Below are 20,665 nucleotides of genomic sequence, written 5' to 3'. Positions count from 1 at the left end.
CCTGAGGAGGGGCGGTGAAGGATTAAAGAAAAGACAGACAAGAGAATACAGCTGGAGCTGGGTGGATCTCCTGTGCCTGGATGGGGACACAGAAAGACCCAGCCTGTAAACCAAGGCTTTATTCATTTATTTATTTAAATATATTTTATTGATTTTTTACAGAGAGGGATAGAGAGTTAGAAACATCGATGAGAGAGAAACATCGATCAGCTGCCTCCTGCACACCCCCTACTGGGGATGTGCCCGCAACCAAGGTACATGCCCTTGACCGGAATCGAACCTGGGACCCTTCAGTCCGCAGGCTGACGCTCTATCCACTGAGCCAAACCGGTCAGGGCAACCAAGGCTTTATTTTATAGTCAGATCAAAACAAGGGTAGTGGTCAACATGTTTACAGTGTTCTTGTGAGTTTTACCTTGTTTTGGCAGCACTTGCTGCACCTCCCACAGCCCATTAGCTACCTAGGAAGGAACTAGGGAGGGCTATAAGGTTAAGCTTAATTATGCTAACAGGGCTTTGCCCTGCAAACTGGGACTTGTTTGTGGCCCTGCCACAGGTCAGTCCGAGGCTTAATCCCATAGCCACCTCCTACAGTCTGCCACTGTGGACCAAGCCCAAAATTAGATGAAGGTTCCCTTTCTTGGTCAGAAAGACCTTATGGACTAAGTCCTAACCTGGATCAAGGGTCCAGGTTCCCTGAGGTGCTTCATGTAGACAAGTAGTGATGGAAAAACCCAAACCTGAATCTCCTGCTTGAAGTCAAGAGATGGAATCATGAATCCACTCAGATGAAGGGAATCTGGCCCACAGAAAGAGAAAAAAGAAAATATTCAAATAAAGGCCAGATCTGGACCAAGGAAGGTAGTTTGGATTCAGGAGGACTTACTACCGATAGCTGGGACTGTTGGAGGAGCTGGTAGACTATTCCCACCCACTCGCCTGCCCTCTGAGATTCCGCACTCTGTTACATGTCTCTGGATCAACTCCATTCATCAGTTTATTTTGTTAATTAGATTCCACATGTGAGTACGATCATGTGATACTTGTCTTTCTCTGACTGACTTATTTCACTCAGCATGATACTCTCCAGGTCCCTCCATGCTGTCTCAAAGGGTAAGAGATTCTTCTTTTTTACCATAATATTCCATGGTATAAATGTACCAATGTTTTTTTATCCACTCATCTACTGATGGGCACTTGGGCTGTTTCCAGATCTTGGGTATTGTGTATTGTGCTGCTGTGAACATAGGGGTGCATACATTCTTTCTGATTGGTGCTTCGGGATTCTTAGGATATATTCCTAGAAGTGGGATCACTTTAAGGAAACTCCATACTTTTTTCCATAATGGCTGCACCAGTCTGCATTCCTACCAGTAGTGCACTAGGGTTCCCTTTTCTCCACATCCTCCCTAGCACTTGTCATTCCTTGAATTTTTGATGGTAGCCATTCTGACAGGTGGTATGAGGTGATACCTTGTTGTTTTAATTTGCATGTCTCGGATGATCAGTGACTTTGAGCATTTTTTTGTATGTCTCTTGGCCATCTATATGTCCAGTTTGGAGAAGTGTCTATTTAGGTCCTTTGCCTATTTCTTAATTGGATTGTTTGTCTTTCTTTTGTTAAGTTGTGTGAGTTCCTTATATTTTTTGGATATTAACTCCTTATCAGACGTATCATTGCCAAATATGTTCTCCCATACAGGGGGCTTTCTTATTGTTTTGTTGATGGTTTCTTTTGCTGTGCAGAAGCTTTTTATTTTGATGTAGTCCATTTGTTTATTTTCTCCTTAGTTTCCTTTGCCTTAGGAGATGTATCTATAAACATATTGCTACGAGAAATGTCTTAAGATTTTGCTGCTTATGGTTTTTTTCTAGGATTTTTATGGTTTACATTTAAGTCTGTTATCCATTTTGAGTTTATTTTTGTGTATGGTGTCTTTGAATATGTGGATGTGTGTATTAAACAAGTATTTAAATGAGGGAGTCAGAGCAACATGGTGATAATATTTTAATTTTACTTCAGCTCCTTCAGTTTTTTTGGAGTGTGTGCCTTAGTTGTTTCTTTGTGTTCTGGTTACTTGGCAGTGTGTGCTGTTTTTACTAGTACATTAGGTCTCCATTCTCCGTCCTTCATACTTGTCATTGTCTCTTAATATTTTGATCTCTTTTTACTTTGCATTCTAGGCGAGCTTCTTGGGTTTGATCTTCATAGCCACATTGACAGCTCTGTTCTCTTAGTCCTCCAATATGCATTACAAAATTTTTCATCCCATGCGTATTTAATTCTGCAGTTGAATCTTTATTATCTTGGCAATCCTTGATCTAACCCGTTTCCTTTTTCCTCTCATCTTGTTTTGCATCTTAGGTTAGTGTCTCTTTTAGCTTTCCATTTTTGTTTCATAAAGGCATGTCTTCTGCATTGAGGATGTCACACAATGTTCTATGAACTTCAGACTATCTTGGAAGGAAGAAGTGCCAGAAACTTTACACATCAACTTCACAGTAACTATGATAGGTCACATATATTATCCTAATTTTACAAATGAGGAAACTGAGGCTCAGAGGTATGAAGACTTTTGCTCAAGCCCTGGCCGGTGTGGCTCAGTTGGTTGAGTGTCATCTCATGCATCAAAAGGTCACCAGTTCAGTCCCCATTTAGGGCACATGCCCAGGTTGTGGGCTCAATCCCCAGAAGGGGGTGTGCAGGAGGAAGCTGATCAATGTTTCTCTCTCACATCGATGCCTCTCTCTCTCCCTCTCCCTTCCTCTGTCTCTAAAATAAATAAAATATATATTTTTAAAGCCTCTTGCTCAAAGTCATATAGTAGAGTTGGGGATTTTGTATGGCTCTTCTAGTTAAAGCCAGGGTTCCCTCTATGCTCTCATTCCATGTAGCCTTCTCCATGGGAGTATGTGCCATGGAATCTTCTGGGAATAGGGCGAACATGACTTAAAAACACACTCCAAGTCACATCTAATCTCTAAGTCAAAGAGTTCTGAGAAATACTTGGGTAAACCTGAATGATTTCTTTACTTGTATTATGTACACTTTTCAGTGGGGTAAAACTGAGAATACATTTAAAATAAAAGATATGGGCCCTAGCCGGTTTGGCTCAGCGGATAGAGCGTCAGCCTGGGGTCTGAAGGGTCCTCGGTTCAATTCCGAACAAGGGCACATGCCCGGGTTGTGGGCTCAATCCCCAGTAGGGGGCGTGCAGAAGGCAGTCAATCAATGATTCTCTCTCATTATTGATGTTTCTCTCTCTCTCTCTCTCTCTCTCTCTCTCTCTCTCTCTCTCTCTCCTTCTCCCTTTCTCTCTGAAATCAATAAAAATATATTTTAAAAAATGGTATGGGCAGTGTCTTTTTTTTCTGATATCTAGAAAAAGTATTATGGGAGAATTTAATGTACTTTAGAGAATTGACATGTTTTGAAATGAACAGAATGAGCATTAGGAATTTTCAGTGTGATTTTAAATTAAGTTTCAAACTATAGCATTCTGAATAGGCTTTGAACAATACTCCCCAAATCTCAGTGGCTTAAAACCAGAAAGTTTGATTTTTGTTTTGTTTTGTTTTGTTCATTCTGTGTGTTCATTAAGGATCACTTTGAGGGTTTCCACTTGGTATTGTCTTTTTTACTTTGGGTCCCACTTAGGATCTTCACTTTGGGACCTCCCTTGGGAGCAGCCACTATCTGGAACAACTGATTGCCAGGTGTAAAGAAAAATACATTTTTTAATATTGCACTGAGTACTTCTCATACCTTGGGTCACCAAATGTGGGTTTTCCACACACAAGAAATTCTGCGACACCAGCGAGGTGTGACAGAGTTTAACTCAATTCTTACACGGTCCACCTGGAGACAGTGTCAGAGCATACAGGTTAAGTCTTACAAGAGTTCCATTTCTTTTCTGACCCAGTTGTAAGGCCAGTTAATTGGAAGCTCCTATCCCTCCCGTCTCGGGTTCAATTAATTTGCTAGAATTGCTCCCAGAACTCAGGAAACACTTGGATATGACTGAGGAACACCAAATGGCAGGGTGCAGGGAAGCGGGAGTGGAGCTTTCTTGCCTTCTTTGAGTGTGCCCCTCTTTCAGCACCTCCAGCTGTCTGCCAACCCGGAAGCTTTCTAAACCCATCCTTTTGGGTTAAAAAGCCCCCTTGAGTCCTGGCCAGCGTGGCTCAGTTGGTTGGAGCATTGTCCCATACACCAAAAGGTTTTGGGTTCAACCCCTCCTTGGGGTGTGTGTGGGCGGCAACCAATCGATGTTCCTCTCTTTCTCTCTCTCTCTTGAAAAAAAGAAAAAAAATCTGCATTGAAATAGAGGCTTCATTACCTAGGCATGATGGATTAAATCATTAGCCTTTGGCACTTGAACTTAATTTCCAGTCTCTCCTTTCCAGAGGCTAGGAAATGGGGTTCTAGCCATCTAATCATCTGGTCGGTTCCCCCTAGCTACCAGCCTCCTTCTCTAGTGCTTGTCAACCGGCATGTCATTATTATAAACCCAGGTGTGGTCTAAAGGGATATGTTTTGAATATCAGAAGACACCTATATTGCCCTAGCTGGTTTGGTTCAGTGCATAGAGCATTGATCGGCCTGCGGTCTGAAGGGTCCCAGTTTCTATTCCAGTCAAGGGCACATGCCCAGGTTGCGGGCTTGATCCCCAGTGTGGGGCGTGCAGGAGGCAGCCTTTTAAAAGACATCTATATTGTCACAGCTTAGGAACTTTTAAGTGTTTTAGGAGCTCTTGGGCCAGAAATGGGGACAAAGACCAAATATATATTTCTTTTTAAAATATATATTTTTATTGATTTTAGAAAGAGGAAGGGAGAGGGAGAGAGAAATAGAAACATCAATATGAGAATCATTGATCTGCTGCCTCACGCACGCCCCATACTAGGGATCAAGCCCACAACCTGGGCATGTGCTCTGACTGGGAATGGAACCATGATCTCCTGGTTCACAGGCGATGCTCAACCACTGAGCCACACCGGCTGGGCTGCATATTTCTTATAAATCAGTGTCACACCAGGTCAGAGGGAGAGAGTAAAATGTGTCAAAGCACACTGTGGCTCTTGAAGCTTTACCTGGAAGAAACATTCACTGCATCCACCCTCATGTATTGGGAGTCTGTGGGCTCTGTCTGAGTTGAACAGGTGGGGAAGGTCAGTATTTCCGTGTGCTCAGAAGGAGAAAGGGAAGGACAGTTGACTCCCAAACAAACCCCGCTAGTGGACCTGCACAATTCAAATCCATGTTCAAGGGCCAGCTGTATTTGTGACAGCCCTAGCACAGAGGCTGTGCTGTAGAAAAGTTTTTCAAAATTATTCTTGAAAACTAATAGGAGCCAGTGGTGAAAATTTGAGTTGATAGTGCTTATTTAACAAGCCTTAGAGAACAGATCTGCAGTCCAAGATAAAGTCAGTTTTTAATAGTTTCTGTGCTGTTATAAAATGTTCCCAAATTGTATTGTATTTTAGATTTGTGACTTAAAGCTGTTTCATTATCATTATTTGATAAGTTTGTGATTACTCTTAACTTTGGCAGACTTGACTACATTTTAATGGTATTGTGGAGTTTTCATTCAAAATATTTTGTTTGTTTTAATATAAGGAAATGAGACAGTGTCCTCTGATTTAATTTAAGGAGAGATTTATATGGTGGCTTTTTAATGTATTTTTAAATCAGTTTAGGTATTTTAAGTAGCCTATTGACTGCTTTTTAAAATTAGTAATTTTATTATATAATATGACATAATGTATAAGAACAGTGTGCCAGACAATGTTTACAAAATATCTATGTTGCTCAGACACTATAAGGAAACAAAAGAAGTAGGAGGTAGCCCTAGTATTGATACAAATCTACTTTGAGAGAGAGTGCACCATTAACCACCTAGCCTGTGAGCAGTACATGGCGACAGTCTAATGACCGCCCGCAAACCGCATGTCCCTGCAGATATAAGCCTTGCCCCTGGCTTGAGAAAGGGTAGATTGGTTATGTGTTCTGAGATCATGTAATGTATATCAGTCAGTGTCAGAAAGTTATGCCCATAGTTACGGACTGTTACAGCCTTAGGGTTGGAAGGCTTACTCAGGGATGTGCCTGAGGGATTTCTTCCCTAGAGCCCTGAAGAGAGGACTACAAACTGTATTGCATTCTGTTTGTTGAACACTGGTGGTAAGTAGAAAGCCCGAGTTCAGTCTGAAACCTGCCATTCATTAGAAATAGACTGTGACATGGCCTGGCTGGCGTGGCTCAGTGTTAGAGCATCTGCCTGTGGACTCCAGTCCAGGACACACGCCTGGGTTGTGGGTTCTTCCCCAGCTCCAGTCAGGGCATGTGTGGGAGGCAACCAATCCAGGTGTCTTTCTCACATCGATGTTTCTCTCTCTCTACCCCCTCCCTTCGTTCCACTCTCTCTAAAAAAATCAATGGGAAAAATATCCTCGTATGAGGATTAACTAACAAAACGAGAGACAGAGACAGAGGAATACATACACCGTGACAGAGTGACTTCAACATTTCTGAATTTGAAAAGTTGCAGTAGGTGATTTCTTAAAGAACTGTCTAGCCTGTGATTCTGTGAGACCTACCACATAATAGAAAATAATAGAGTCAAAAGAGATTTAAGTTTTCTTGCTTGGGACGTTGTTAAAATGACAGCAGTCCAGGGAAGATTTGTAATAGGGGAGCATTTGAAAGATAAATAGCTCTGTTTAAAGGTGATTACGTTGTCAGGATGAGATCTCTGACTTATTAAAGGTATTTTACAACCAGATACCTTCCACTGAACTGTGTTTGACAAATAGTAGGCTGTCAGTAAATACTTGTTCAAAGAGTGAATGAATAACATCAGGACTGATGTGAGGGAAATCAGAATCACCAGTGGGACAGTTTAAGGATAAAATCCAGGATAATAAGCATTGAGCTTTAGAAAGTACAGAGAACTGAATTATTCTCAGGGTATGAAAGGGGACCCAAGACTAGTGAAATATGTGGTTTGAAATACTTTAGCTAAAAAGTAAGGAAGATTTTTCTGGAAAAGAAATTACTGGAAAAATTGTACCTGCAGTCTTTTATGCCCACTAGAAAATTTTAAAATAACCTAGGGATATTCTTGGATAAGCCCACCATGATTACATTAAAAGAAGCTTCCCTGCTTCCCAATGAAAACACATTTGGGATAAACCACATAGCAACACATTTTTCTTCTCTGAATTTTTCTGTTCCTTGTTCTTCTTTTCTCCATCTTTACATCTCTAACCATTGCATAGAAGTAAAATAACCTAGTGTTCTTAGCTTATTTCATTCTTAGTTAATAAGTTGGTATTACCATTGGTTGATCTGATATCCACTCTAGTGTGTGTGTTTTTTAATTTGAATCTTGTTTTTTTTGTGCAGATGGGAGGATCAAGTAGAGAGATATGACAGTGATGGGCAACCTTTTGAGCTTGGTGTGTCAAACTTCACCAAAAAACTGAGCATAACTCGGGTAGTGTGTCACTTTGAGGAAAAAACATTATTTCGCGATATTTATAGTTTAAATAACATAAATGTATAATTGTTATATATAATTGTATTTAATAAACCAAAAACTAAATATTTAACTTACCTGCTTAGTGACTTCTTTGTTCATCCGTCAGTCAGTTTCTTTTGTTGGTCTTGATATTATTTAGCTTGTGTGGGGTGCCGTGAACTAAGATAAGTGAGGGGGAGGAGGAATTCTTTAACTAACCTGCCTATTAGTGACTTTTTTGTTGCTGAATTTCATTGGCTAAATCTTCAATTGAAGATTGGTATTTTGTACACTTCAGGCCCAAGCAAGCGCTACTAACTTCATTTGTCAATCTGTTTCTTTTGTTGGTTTTGATATTATTTAACGCTAAGAATAAGGCCTCACAAAAGTATGTAGAGGGAAAAATTGTGAGTAAAGCCATTGCTATATTTTTCAGGGTGCTAAAAGTGTCTGGTAGTCGGTTCCAGGCACTCCAAATTTCCTGTTCATAGTGGCACTCCTCTTGATTCTCCAAGTGGCACCATTCCAGATTCTCAAGCTTTGACCTCAAGTTGACAAACACCTGAGCCCAGATACTGTCTTGAAATTCTGTAAGTTGCATCTCCAAATCATCAATTTGCATCCATTGGAAACCATTTAATTCCAAACTACTGTAGACTACTACATCAGGATACTTAATTATTTTCATGGTCTGTTCTAGACTTCTAAATTGACTAAATCTATCACTAAACTGGTTAAGTAACGAGTCTAAAACATGCTGGTACTTCATATGCAAGAGTTCCATTTCATTTTGTACAGCTGCACTGGCCTTCTCAACATACTTTGTTACTCGAGGAAAATACTTACAAGTTTTAGTTTCTACATCTCGCTTGAAAATTTTAACTTTACTTTCAAAAGCTTTTATGTATCCAAACATAACGTCAATACTTTTGCCAAAACCTTGTAACTTTAAGTTCAGTTCATTAATATGAACAGAGAGATCTGTAAAAAAATCAGGGTGTTGACCCACTTATCATCATTAAGCTGAGGAAAGTTTCCCAGATCCTTAGCATCAAGAAATACCTTAATTTCTTCAAAGCACTCCACAAAGCGCTCAAGAACTTTGCCTCGGCTCAGCCATCTTACATTATTGTACATCAGCAGTCCACTGTAGGTGGAATCAATCTCCAGTAAAAGTGCCGAAAATTCTCGCTTGTGAAGGGGGCGAGCAGCTATTAAATTAACTATTTTTGTAACAACCGACATTAAGTCGTTTAAGTCGGTGAGTCCTGCCTTGGCACATAAAGCCTCCTGATGGGTAATACAATGAAAAGGCACAATCGGATGTCCAATAGCTTCTGTAAACAATTTGACAAATCCGACTTTTTCCCCCACCATATTTGGTGCCCCATCTGTTGTCACTGACACAACTTTAGAGATATCAATGCTTAGGTCACGAAATGTTTGTATAACAACCTTACATATTTCGCTTCCTGATTTACTTGTTGACACTGATACTAACTTTATCAACTCTTCTCTCATTGTGAGACCATCAGAATATCGACTAATATTGGCCAACTGGGCATGTGATGTGACATCAGTAGTTTCATCAAGAGAGATCGAAAAATATTTACACTTCCTTATGTCTCTCTTTAATTGATGTTGTACATTTGTGTTCAGTCTTATTATTCGTCTTTTATGATATTTCTACTGAGTCGTAACTCAGATATTCTCTTAATAATTGCATCTTTATTCTGCATATTGTGAAATAGAACTGGTGCACATCTTAGGAGAGTTTCTTTCATAAATTCTCCCTCACTGAGCGCTTTTCCATGCTGAGCTATAGAGTGAGCAATGCTCAAACTTGCAGATGTTAAATTTGTAGAGCCTTTCATAAATTTAAGGATGGAATTAGATTGGCTCTTATAAAGGTGTAGCTGCCTGGAAATGTATTCCTTCCTTTCATCCTCACTTTTTTCCAAGAGCTGGGAATGATTAGTTTCAAAATGTCTATTTATATTCCACGTTCTGCTTACTACCGTTTCAGTACATAGAACACAAAATGATCTGCCATTTTTTTTCTATAAAGCCATACATCTCGGTCCAAGTCTCTTGAAAGGGTCGGCCACTGCTACTACCACTTCTTTTACTTAACCTTAGTTTTTTTTATTTTTGGGTTCTCCATCAGGGGGGCAGTGACAGAAGATAGAATTATAGATAGCTTGTTAGGCCTGCAGGCAATTAGGGGTTAACTAGCCTAACTAACCACAAAATGGTGCATATAACTGTCTTTTAGGAAAGGGCAGGGTTAATAAGCAGAAATAGGGGTTAATAAGGATGCACAACAGTAATAGTGGTGAAATGGAGTCTGCACTATGGAGCAAGATGGTGTTCCTTATGTGAATTAAAATGGCTGCCGCTATTTCTAATGGCGGGAAACGGCACCCATAGCACGCCACAAACCCTCGCCTCTCCCAGCCTCCCCCTCACTTATCTCAGTAATGATGGATTAGAAATCCATGACACCCCAGAACAGTAGATAATGGTTGCTGTGGTTAACTGTTGTTTGGTTACTGGTAATGGCAGGGCCCCCAAAGATGCGTCCCCCGCTGCGTTCCGCTGCTCCCTGCTCTGCCGGCGGAAGTGAGGGCAAAGATCCCGGCTTAACCGGAAGTCCCAGAACTAGACGCTCTGTGCCGGACTTCTGTTGTTTTGGCCTACAGACCTCCGGCACAGAGGGTCTAATAGGGGAGGATGAAACATTTGCGACTAGAGTCTAGACTCTAACTCCAAGACTCTAGTCACAAATGTTTCATCCTCAGGAGCAGCAAATGTTTCATCCTCAGCATGCGGCTGCCTCAGCGGCCGCATGTCATCAAAAATGGCTACGCGTGTCAGTGCTGACATGCGTGTCATAGGTTCGCCACACTGAGAGATGACTTCTTTAGAATGAGACCTATTTCAGCCTGTTTGGAATCAAAGATTGGTAGTGTAGAACTGGTCAAGGCAAAATGGAAGCTGTGAAAGGCCCCAGTGGCCTAGACTTGGTTATGGAGACAGATCTCAGAAGGCAAGTTGCAGAGATTTCTTGGTCAGTAGATTTGGAGGAGGCTTGAGTAGTTGCATTAGTTAGGGTTCAGTCAGGGAAGCTGAACTGCTAGGATATTATGAAGTAAGGGATTTATGAAAGGAATAAGACCTCACAAAGAAACCCAGAAATTGCCGTCTGTAAAGGGGAATTGTCAGATCAAAGTCACTAGTCACCCTTCCCGAAGTAGTGGTGCAGTGGTCAGAGTTTGCAGGTGAATCTGAGAAGCCAGGTATGCCCAGCTGTTGAGTTTGGGACCCCACAGTAGAACTGGTGGAAAGCTCATCGGAAGCTACGGCCTCTGCATAGTTCCTCTTCTGTGGTCTTCAGCCGGGTTTCAGTGGTGAACCCGAGGTTGCAGTTTAACCAGCAGTATTGGCAGAAGAGTATATATAGAGCAGGGGAGAGCAGAGACACAGTGGAATCTGCTGATGACTCTGCGTCTGTCTATCTAGCCATGATCTTTGGAGAGCAATTGCCTTTTTGCCCAAGTCAAACCTTGAACCATATGGGATTCTGGGAAATGGAGTTTGAACTTACTCAAGTTGAGTATAGTACAAACTGCCACAGCAAATAAAAGTGGGGATGGGGAATCACTGTGGGAGATGTGATGGTTATGGAGTCAACAGTGATGTTTTATTTATTTATTCTTAATATATTTTTATTGATTTCAGAGAAGAAGGAGAGGGAGAGATAGAAACATCAATGATGAGAGAGAATCACTGATTGGATGCCTCCTGCGTGACCACTACTGGGGATTGAGCCCTGACCTGGAATCGAATTGGTGATCCCTTGGTTTCTGGGTCGACGCTCAGCCACTGAGCCACATCCTGCTGGGCAACAGTGATATTTTATAGTGGTAGGTTCATCCTAATGTGAGAAAGCAAGTCCTTTCAATTCTCCAAACCTTTTTCCTCCTGTGTGAAATGGGGAGATAATATCTACCTTATGGGATTGTTGTGAGGATTAAATGAAATGTTTGTAAAGCATTTAGCAGAGTGCCAGCAATTTGCAAACTATTATAAATATTAGCTTTTATTATAGTAGTAATTCTAATAATAATGAGAAGGGGTTGAGAAATAGAAAGGGTGTGCTTTGAAAGGGGAGAGGGATAAGTGGAGGGAGAGAGAAGATGGATGGAGATAAGATAAAGTAGAAGATACAGTTCCTATATCTGAGAATATTGTAGTCTAGCTGCAGAGAACGTGTAAACGTATAGAATAGTTAGTGAGGAAGCTGTTGTGTGAGTTAATGTCCTTTAAGAAAGATGACTGCCGTGAAGAGTGCAGCTAAGATTAGGTGGTGATAGATATGCAGTGCCTAGCACACTGACTGTCCGCAGAGGGTACTTATTTCCCACTTACGTCATTTGTAGAGGAAAAGCTGACTGGGTGAGGGGGAGAGGGCAGGCATAAGCTGGGTCCATAAAAGGTGGTTTGGACACATAGAAAAAAGGGAGGAAGTGTTTCAGACAGAGCAGAAGTAAAAGGTGGGTATCAGCAAGGCATGCAGCTCTTCATTGGTACAGCTCAATACCTATTGACTCCTACTCTTTACTTTTGGTAATCTATTTGTAATTTTTAGAGATTATCTTTGTTTGCTCCTGCTTGGATCACTTGCCCACCTCTGGGCCATCAGTGAGTTAGGGCCTAGGGTCTGGGACCACACTTTGCTAATTTGGTGACACTTGGTAATCAAGTAGGTGGTTGAAGGTGGTGGTGGTGGGTGGTAGAGGGACAAGTTTCCAGAAGAAGACGATTATGGGTGAATTGCTTCAATCATTCACTTTGTTAGAGTTGTTCTGTACTAAAATTTTATCTTGTTCCTTTCAGCTCCCCAAATTAAGCATCTTATTCTTGTTTTATGCAATTAATACTTGTTTAGCTTTACCATGTTTACCAGTTTCCTGCTAGTTTTTGTTCTCCTGGAATCACTTTCCTTATTTTTGAAGTATATTTTTTCAGAAGTTCCTCAACTGAGTGTGTCTGTTGGTGATAAATTGTGATTTCTTTTGGAAATCTTTAGTTCTTTATTATTTTTTTTTTCTTTCCAATTTTTTTTATTAAGGTATTATATGTGTACATATCTTGCCATTGCCCCCCCCCACCCCACTCCCATATATGCCCTCACCCCCCAGAGTTTTGCGTCCATTGGTTATGCTTATATGCATGCATACAAGTCCTTTGATTGATCTCTTATCTCCCCCATCTCTCCCTAACCTTCCCCCTGTAATTTGACAGTCTGTTTGATGCTTTACTGTCTCTGTATCTATCTTTTTGTTCAATTTTATAATGTTCTTTATTATCCATAAATGAGTGAGATCATGTGGTATTTTTCTTTCATTGACTGACTTATTTCACTTAACATAATGTTCTCCAATTCCATCCAGGTTGCTGCAAATGATGAGAATTCCTTCTTTTTTATGGCAGCATAGTATTCCATTGTGTAGATGTACCACAGTTTTCTGATCCAGTCATCTGCTGACGGGCACCTAGGCTGTTTCCAAATCTTAGCTATGGTGAATTGTGCTGCTATGAACATAGGGGTGCATATATCCTTTCTGATTGGTGTTTCTAGTTTCTTCGGATATATTCCCAGGAGTGGGATTACTGGGTCAAATGGGAGTTCCATTTTCAGTTTTTTGAGGAAACTCCATACTGTTCTCCACAGCGGCTGCACCAATCTGCATTCCCACCAGCAGTGCAGTAGGGTTCCTTTTTCTCTGCATCCTCGCCAACACTTGTCGTTTGTTGATTTGTTGATGATAGCCATTCTGACAGGTGTAAGATGGTACCGCATTGTTGTTTTGATTTGCATCTCTCGGATAATTAGTGACGTTGAGCATGTTTTCATGTGTCTTTTGGCCTTCCTTCTGTCTTCTTTTGAAAAGATTCTATTTAGGTCTGTTGCCCATTTTTTTATTGGATCATTTATCTTCCTTTTATTAAGTTGCATAAGCTGCCTGTAGATGTTGGAGATTAAACCTTTATCAGTGATGCCATTTGCAAATATGTTCTCCCATGTAGTGGGCCTTCTTGTTGTTTTGTTGATGGTTTCTTTTGCTGTGAAAAAGCTTTTTATTTTTATGTAGTCCCATTTGTTAATTTTCTCTTTAGCTTCCATTGCCCTAGGAGCAGTGTCAGTGAAGAATTTCTTTTGGCATATGTCTGAGATTTTGCTGCCTGTGGATTGCTCTAGTATTTTTATGGTTTCCCGTCTTATGTTTAAGTCCTGTATCCATTTTGAGTTTATTTTTGTGTATGGCGTAAGTTGGTGATCAAGCTTCATTTTTTTGCATGTATCTGTCCAATTTTCCCAACACCATTTATTGAAGAGACTGTCTTTATTCCATTGTATGTTCATGCCTCCTTTGTCAAATATTAATTGAGCATAGTGGTTTGGGTCAATATCTGGATTCTCTATTCTGTTCCATTGATCTATATGTCTGTTCTTGTGCCAGTACCAGGCTGTTTTGAGAACAGTGGCTTTGTAATACAGCTTGAAATCTGGTATTGAGATCCCTCCTACTTTATTCTTCTTTCTCAGGATTGCTGTGGCTATTCGGGGTCTTTTTTTATTCCAGATGAATTTTTGGAGAGTTCTTTCAAGGTCTGTGAAATATGCCGTTGGTATTTTAATGGGGAGTGCATTGAATCTATAGATTGCTTTGGGTAGTATGGACATTTTAATGATGTTGATTCTACCAATCCATGAACATGGTATGTTCTTCCATCTGTTTACGTCTTCCTCTATCTCTTTTTTCAGTGTCCTGTAGTTTTCCGTGTATAGGTCTTTTACCTCCTTAGTTAAGTTTATTCCTAGGTATCTTAATTTTTTTGGCGCGATGGTAAATGGGATTGCCTTTTTAGTCTCTCTGTCTGTAAGTTCACTATTGGTGTATAGAAAGGCCATAGATTTCTTGGCGTTAATTTTGTATCCTGCTACATTGCCGAATTCCTTTATTAAGTCTATTAGTATTTTGACGGAGTCTTTTGGATTTTTTATGTACAATATCATGTCGTCTGCAAATAAAGACAGCTTTACTTGTTCTTTTCCAATTTGGATGCCTTTTATTTCTTCTTCTTGTCTAATTGCAATGGCTAATACTTCCAGTACTATGTCAAACAGGAGTGGTGAGAGTGGGCATCCCTGTCTTGTTCCTGTTCTTAGGGGAAATGTTTTTAGTTTTTGTCCATTGAGTATGATGTTTGCTGTGGGTTTATCATATATAGCTTGTATTATGTTGAGGTATGAGCCTTCTATTCCCATCTTGTTGAGAGTTTTTATCAAGAAAGGGTGTTGGATTTTGTCAAATGCTTTTTCTGCATCAATTGATATGACTATGTGATTTTTATCTTTCAATTTGTTTATGTGATGTATCACGTTTATTGATTTGCGGATATTGTACCATCCTTGCATTCCTGGGATAAATCCTACTTGGTCATGGTGTATGATCTTTCTGATGTACTGCTGGAGCCGATTTGCTAGAATTTTGTTGAGGATTTTGGCATCTATGTTCATGAGGGATATTGGTCTGTAATTCTCTTTCATTGTGTTGTCTTTATCTGGTTTTGGTATTAGGGTGATGCTGGCTTCATAGAAGGAGCTTGGAAGTGTTCCTTCCACTTGAATTTTTTGGAATAGTCTGAGGAGGATAGGTTTTAGTTCTTCCTTGAATGTTTGGTAAAACTCTCCTGTGAAGCCATCAGGCCCCGGGCTTTTGTTTGCCGGAAGCTTTTTGATGACTGCTTCAATTTCGTCCATAGTTATTGGCCTATTGAGCTGTTTAGATTCTTCTTGATTGATTTTTGGAAGGTTATATTTTTCTAGGAATATGTCCATTTCCTCCAGGTTGTCCAGTTTGTTGGAATAGAGTTGTTCGTAGTATTTTGTAACAATCCTTTGTATCTCAGCAGGGTCTGTTGTTATTTCACCTCTTTCATTTCTGATTTTGTTTATTTGGGTCCTCTCTCTTTGCTTCTTGGTGAGCCTGGCTAGAGGTCCATCAATCTTGTTTATCCTTTCAAAGAACCAGCTCTTGGTTTTGTTGATCTTATGTATTGTTTCTTTGGTCTCTATGTCATTTATCTCCGCTCTGATCTTTGTTATTTCCTTCCTTCTGGTTACACTGGGCTTTTCTTGCTGCGCTTTTTCTAGCTCTTTGAGTTGTAGGGTTAAGTAATTTATTACCATTGTTTCTTGTTTTTTGCAATAGGCTTGTAGAGCTATGAACTTCCCTCTCAAGACTGCTTTCGCTGTGTCCCATAGATTTTGGATCGTTGTGTTTTCATTGTCATTTGTTGCCATGATATTTTTTATTTCTTCCTTGATCTCTCTGGTGACCCAGTCCTTGTTTAATAGCATGCTGTTTAGTCTCCATGTGTTTGATTTCTTTGGATTGTATTTATTGTAGTTGATTTCCAGTTTTATGCCACTGTGATCTGAGAAGATGCTTGATATAATTTCTATCTTCTTGAATTTGAAGAGATTTTGCCTGTGACCCAGCATATGGTCTATCTTTGAAAATGACCCATGTGCACTTGAGAAGAATGTATATTCTGTGGCTTTGGGGTGAAATGTTCTGAAGATGTCAATTAGTTCCATCTGGTCTAGTGAGTCATTTAAGATTGCTGTTTCTTTGCTGATTTTTTGTTTAGAGGATTTGTCCAGTGGTGATAGTGGGGTATTAAAGTCTCCTACTATGATTGTATTGCTATTAATCTCTCCCTTGATATCCTCCAGGAGTTTTTTTATGTATTTGGGTGCTCCTATATTGGGAGCGTATATGTTTACCAGAATTATTTCTTCTTGTTGGATTTCTCCCTTTAGTATTATGAAGTGGCCTTCCTTATCTCTTGTTATGGCATTTACTTTGAGGTCTATTTTGTCAGATATAAGTATTGCTACCCCTGCTTTTTTTTCATTTCCATTTGCCTGAAAGATATTTTTCCATCCCTTCACTTTCAATCTGTGTGAGTCTCTTGTTCTGAGGTGGGTCTCTTGTAGACAGCATATACATGGGTCGTGTTTTTTTATCCATTCAGCTACTCGATGTCTTTTGATTGGAGCATTTAGTCCGTTTACATTTAAAGTTATTACTGAAAGGTATTTGTTTGCAGTCATGTCTATTTTTGTGTCTGTATTCCTTCTTACCTGTTTATTTCTTCTTTTTACAGTATTCCCTTTAGCAATTCTTGCATTGCTGGTTTGGTGGTGATAAACTCCCTGAGGCTTTTTTTGTCTGCAAAGCTCCTGATTTCCCCTTCAATTTTGATTGATAGTCTTGCTGGATATAGTATTCTTGGATTCAGTCCTTTGCTTTGCAACACTTTGTATACCTCCTTCCATTCACTTCTAGCTTGTTGTGTTTCTGATGAGTAATCATTTGACAATCTGATGGGTGTTCCTTTGTAGGTAACTCTCTGTCTCTCTCTTGCCGCCTTTAGGATTCTCTCTTTATCATTTATATTTGCCATTGAAATTATGACATGTCTTGGTGTGGGTCTTTTGGGGTTGATCCTGCTTGGGACTCTCTTTACTTGCGTAACTTTTATCTTTCCCATATCCGGGAAGTTTTCTGTCATTATTTCTTCAAATAGATTTTCTAAACCCTGCTGCTCTTCTTGTCCTTCTGGCAGCCCTATTATACGCATGTTACTTCGTTTCATGTTGTCCCGAAGCTCCCTTAGGCTTTCCTCCTGCTTTTTAATTTTTTTCTCCAATTGCTGTTCAGCTTGAGCTTGTTTCTGTACCTGATCTTCTAACTCACTAATTCGGTCCTCTGCTTCTTGTAGTCTACTGTTGAAACTTTCCATGGTGTTTTTGATTGTAGCTATATCACTCTTCATTTCTTCCTGATTCTTGCATAAGTTGTTGATTTTCTCATCCATCCGTTGTATAAATTCCACGACCATTACTCTGAACTCCTTTTCGGTCATGTTGCAAGCTTCAGTTTCACTAATTTCCTTTCTTGGCGACTCCACATTTTCTTTCCTCTGTGAGATATTTCGTTTCCCCATTCTGGCTATTACCAGAAAGCTCAAGTTTCCGTTTGCGTGGACCTGGGCCGTGTGCTGTGGGGACTTCGCTCCACCCGAGTTTCACTGGAGTGCTCTGACACTAGGACGTGTGGCTGCCTTTGGTTGGTGGGAACCAGACTTGCCCAGGGTCAGTGTCCCCAGTGTTCTGTGTGGTCTCGTGTGCACACTTGGAATCAGGGGCCCTGTCTGCACCACACTGTTGGTATGCGCCGAAAATGAGATCCTTAGGATGTGCCAGGAGTCAGAGTTTCCCTGTGTCTGCACCAAGACTCGAGTGTCAAAGTCTCTGTTGCCTTGTGAGGTTTCTCGTTGAGAATCAGGGTCCTTGTGTGTGCATGCACCAACAATTGGGGTCGCTGGCTCTTAGTGTGAAGGCGCTGTGAGTCAGGGATCCCAGGCAGCTGTGTCCGGCGTGCCAAATTCCCTGAAGTGGAGCTGCGTCCTGTGTGTGCTCTCTCTACTGAGCCAAACCGGCTAGAGCGCACATTCTTAAAATCCTGAAGGTGAGCTGACTCTGTGGTGCACTCTCCCAAAGTCCCGGAAGTGGGGCGGAGTCCGTCCTGCGCGCCAACTTCCCCGAAGGGAAGCCCTTCTGTGCACGCTCTAAGATTCCCAGAAGGGGGAGCTGTGACCCGCAAGCCAAATTCCCCGAAGGGGAGCCCTCTGTGCGCACTGACAGATTTCCCCGACCGGGAGCTGCTTCTGTCCCGTGCCGCGCCAAATTCCCTAGTGGGGAGCGCGTCCCTGCGCAAAGCTCGGCAGCTTGGGCGAGGGGCGGGTCTATCAGTTACTGCGTTCTCGGCGCGCCTGTGAGCGTTCAGCAGCTTGGGGGAGGGGCGGGTCTATCAGTTACTATGGCGCTCTCTGGCGCGCCTGTGAGCGCTCAGCAGCTTGGGGGAGGGGCGGGTCTATCAGTTACTATGGCGCTCGCGTGCCTGCTGGGAGTGGGGTAGGCTCTTTGACTCACGGAATTCTGCTGAGAAGTCTGGATTCTTGTTTGTTGGTCTGAAGCTGTGATAGCAGTTCTCTGTGCCCAGTGGCTGCAGGGTCCTGGTTTGTGTCAGAAGCCAGGATCCGCGTCTCAGGCAGCTCTGTTTCCCAAGATGGCGTGGTCTCCGCGTCCGCACCAGCCGCTGAGAAGTGTCCGCTTTGTGCGCGGGGCTGCGCCGTCTAGGACTGCCCAGTTAGTGAGCCCCTTGGAAGACGTGCAGAATCTAACTGACCCTAGCTCACACACACACACACCACACACGTCTACACTCTCCTCTATGGGTTCCTCACTCGCACTCTCTCCCTACCTTCCAGCCGGTCGCCATCTTTTTTTCCTCTCGGAAATCTTTAGTTCTTATTGTGTATGAAAATCTAGATTATTATTATTTTATAACTACTACTTTATTTCTGTTTTCTGCCATATAACCAGATATAAAAGGCTTTATGGATGTTTTATTAATAATAATTTTTATTGTATGGTTAGAGACTATGTAATTGGTTTTTGAATAGAAGTATTTATATTGGTTTTATTTTTCTTACTATTTTAATTTTAAAATTCAGTTTCAGTAACTATTCAGTTATTGAAAATCTTATTCAAAGGGAATTAGTAAAATAAGCCTTTAAGAAATTTACAATCTAGTTTTAGTTGTTCCTGTGCAAATTGGGACGAATGGTTTGCCCTACATATAATATATACAAAAAATTATTTAGCTTGATTGAAATAATTGGCATAAACTGCTCATTTAAAGTTTGTAATTTGGTAAGTTTTTAAAAAAATATTTTTTTAAATTGATTTCAGAGAGGAAGGGAGAGGGAGAGAAAGATAGAAACATCAATGATGAGAGAGAATCATTGATCGGCTGCTTCCTGCACACCCCCTACTGGGAATTGAGCCTGCAACCCAGACATATGCCTTAACGGGATAGAACCGTGACCTCCTGGTTGATAGGTGACACTCAACCTCTGAACCACGCAGGTTGGGCCCATTGACATTCTTACCAGCAGTGTGAATATTTTAGTTGTGTAATATCCTTGCCAATACTTCAGATAGCCATTCTTTTGGGATCTCATTGTGTGTTTTTCTTTTTTGCTGCTTCTTTCCCACAGTGAAGAGCAGGTAATTTTACTTTTTAAAAAAACAAAAACAGTTTTAGTTTTATAGGAAAATGGAGTATAAAGTACAGATTTCCCATATATCCCATACTGCATCAAAGCTCCTTTTATTATTAGCATCTTGAATTAATGTGATACATTTATTACAATTGATGAGCCTATATCGACACATTATTAACTAAAGTAAAATCTGCAGTTTACATTAGGGTTCATTCTTTGTGTTGAACATCTTATGGGTCTTGACAAATGTACCATTAATGTAGTATCAGACAGAACAGTTTCATTGCCCTAAAGATCCCCTGTGGCCCACCTATTCATCCCTCCCTGCTCTGAACCCCTGGCAGCCAATGACCTTTTTACTGTCCCCATAGTTTTGCCTTTTACAAAAATATCATATACTTGGAATCATACAGTATATAGCTTTTTTTTAGATTGGATTCTTTCTCTTAGAAATATGCATTTAAGGTTCCTCCATATCTTTTTGTGTCTTGATAGCTCAATATTTTCCCCCACTGAATAATATTTCATTGTCTGGATGTCCCTCAGTTTCTTTACTCATTTCCCTATTGAAGGACATCTTGCTTGCTTCCAAGTTTTGGCAATCCTATATCATAAAACCCTAATATGCAAATCAACTGAACGAGGGAACGACTGGTTGCTGTGACCCACACTGACTACCAGGGGCAGACGCTCAGCGCAGGAGCTGCCCCCTGGTGGTCGGTGCACTCCCACAGGGGGAGCACCGCTCAGCCAGAAGCCGGCTCACGGTGGGCAGAGTGCAGCAGCGGTGTCGGGAGCCTCTCCCGCCTCCCAGGCAGCGCTAAGGAGCAGCGAGCCTGGCTTCTGGCTGAGTGCAGCGGCGGTGGCGGGAGCCTCTCTCATCTTTGAGGCAGCGCTAAGGACCCCTGGGGGATGTCCGCCTGCCGGCTTAG

At 41.2% G+C, this 20,665-nt stretch overlaps 1 protein-coding gene across 2 annotated transcripts in view; it reads left to right on the top strand.

The window, feature by feature from the left end:
- Positions 1-20,665, top strand: part of MAP3K2 (mitogen-activated protein kinase kinase kinase 2) — a 105,436-nt gene that overhangs the window by 14,700 nt on the left and 70,071 nt on the right. The window contains exon 2 of one of the 2 annotated variants that reach the window (XM_079781784.1): positions 7,960-8,113. The exons of the other annotated variant lie outside the window; for it this stretch is intronic. The gene's annotated coding sequence lies outside the window, so the exon portion shown is untranslated. The remainder of the gene's footprint in view (positions 1-7,959; positions 8,114-20,665) is intronic. 2 annotated transcript variants of the gene reach the window in all.

Source organism: Cnephaeus nilssonii (genome assembly GCF_951640355.1).
Source record: "Cnephaeus nilssonii genome assembly, chromosome: 10".
Lineage (NCBI taxonomy): Eukaryota > Metazoa > Chordata > Mammalia > Chiroptera > Vespertilionidae > Cnephaeus > Cnephaeus nilssonii.
This window is presented reverse-complemented; position numbering and strand designations above follow the sequence as displayed.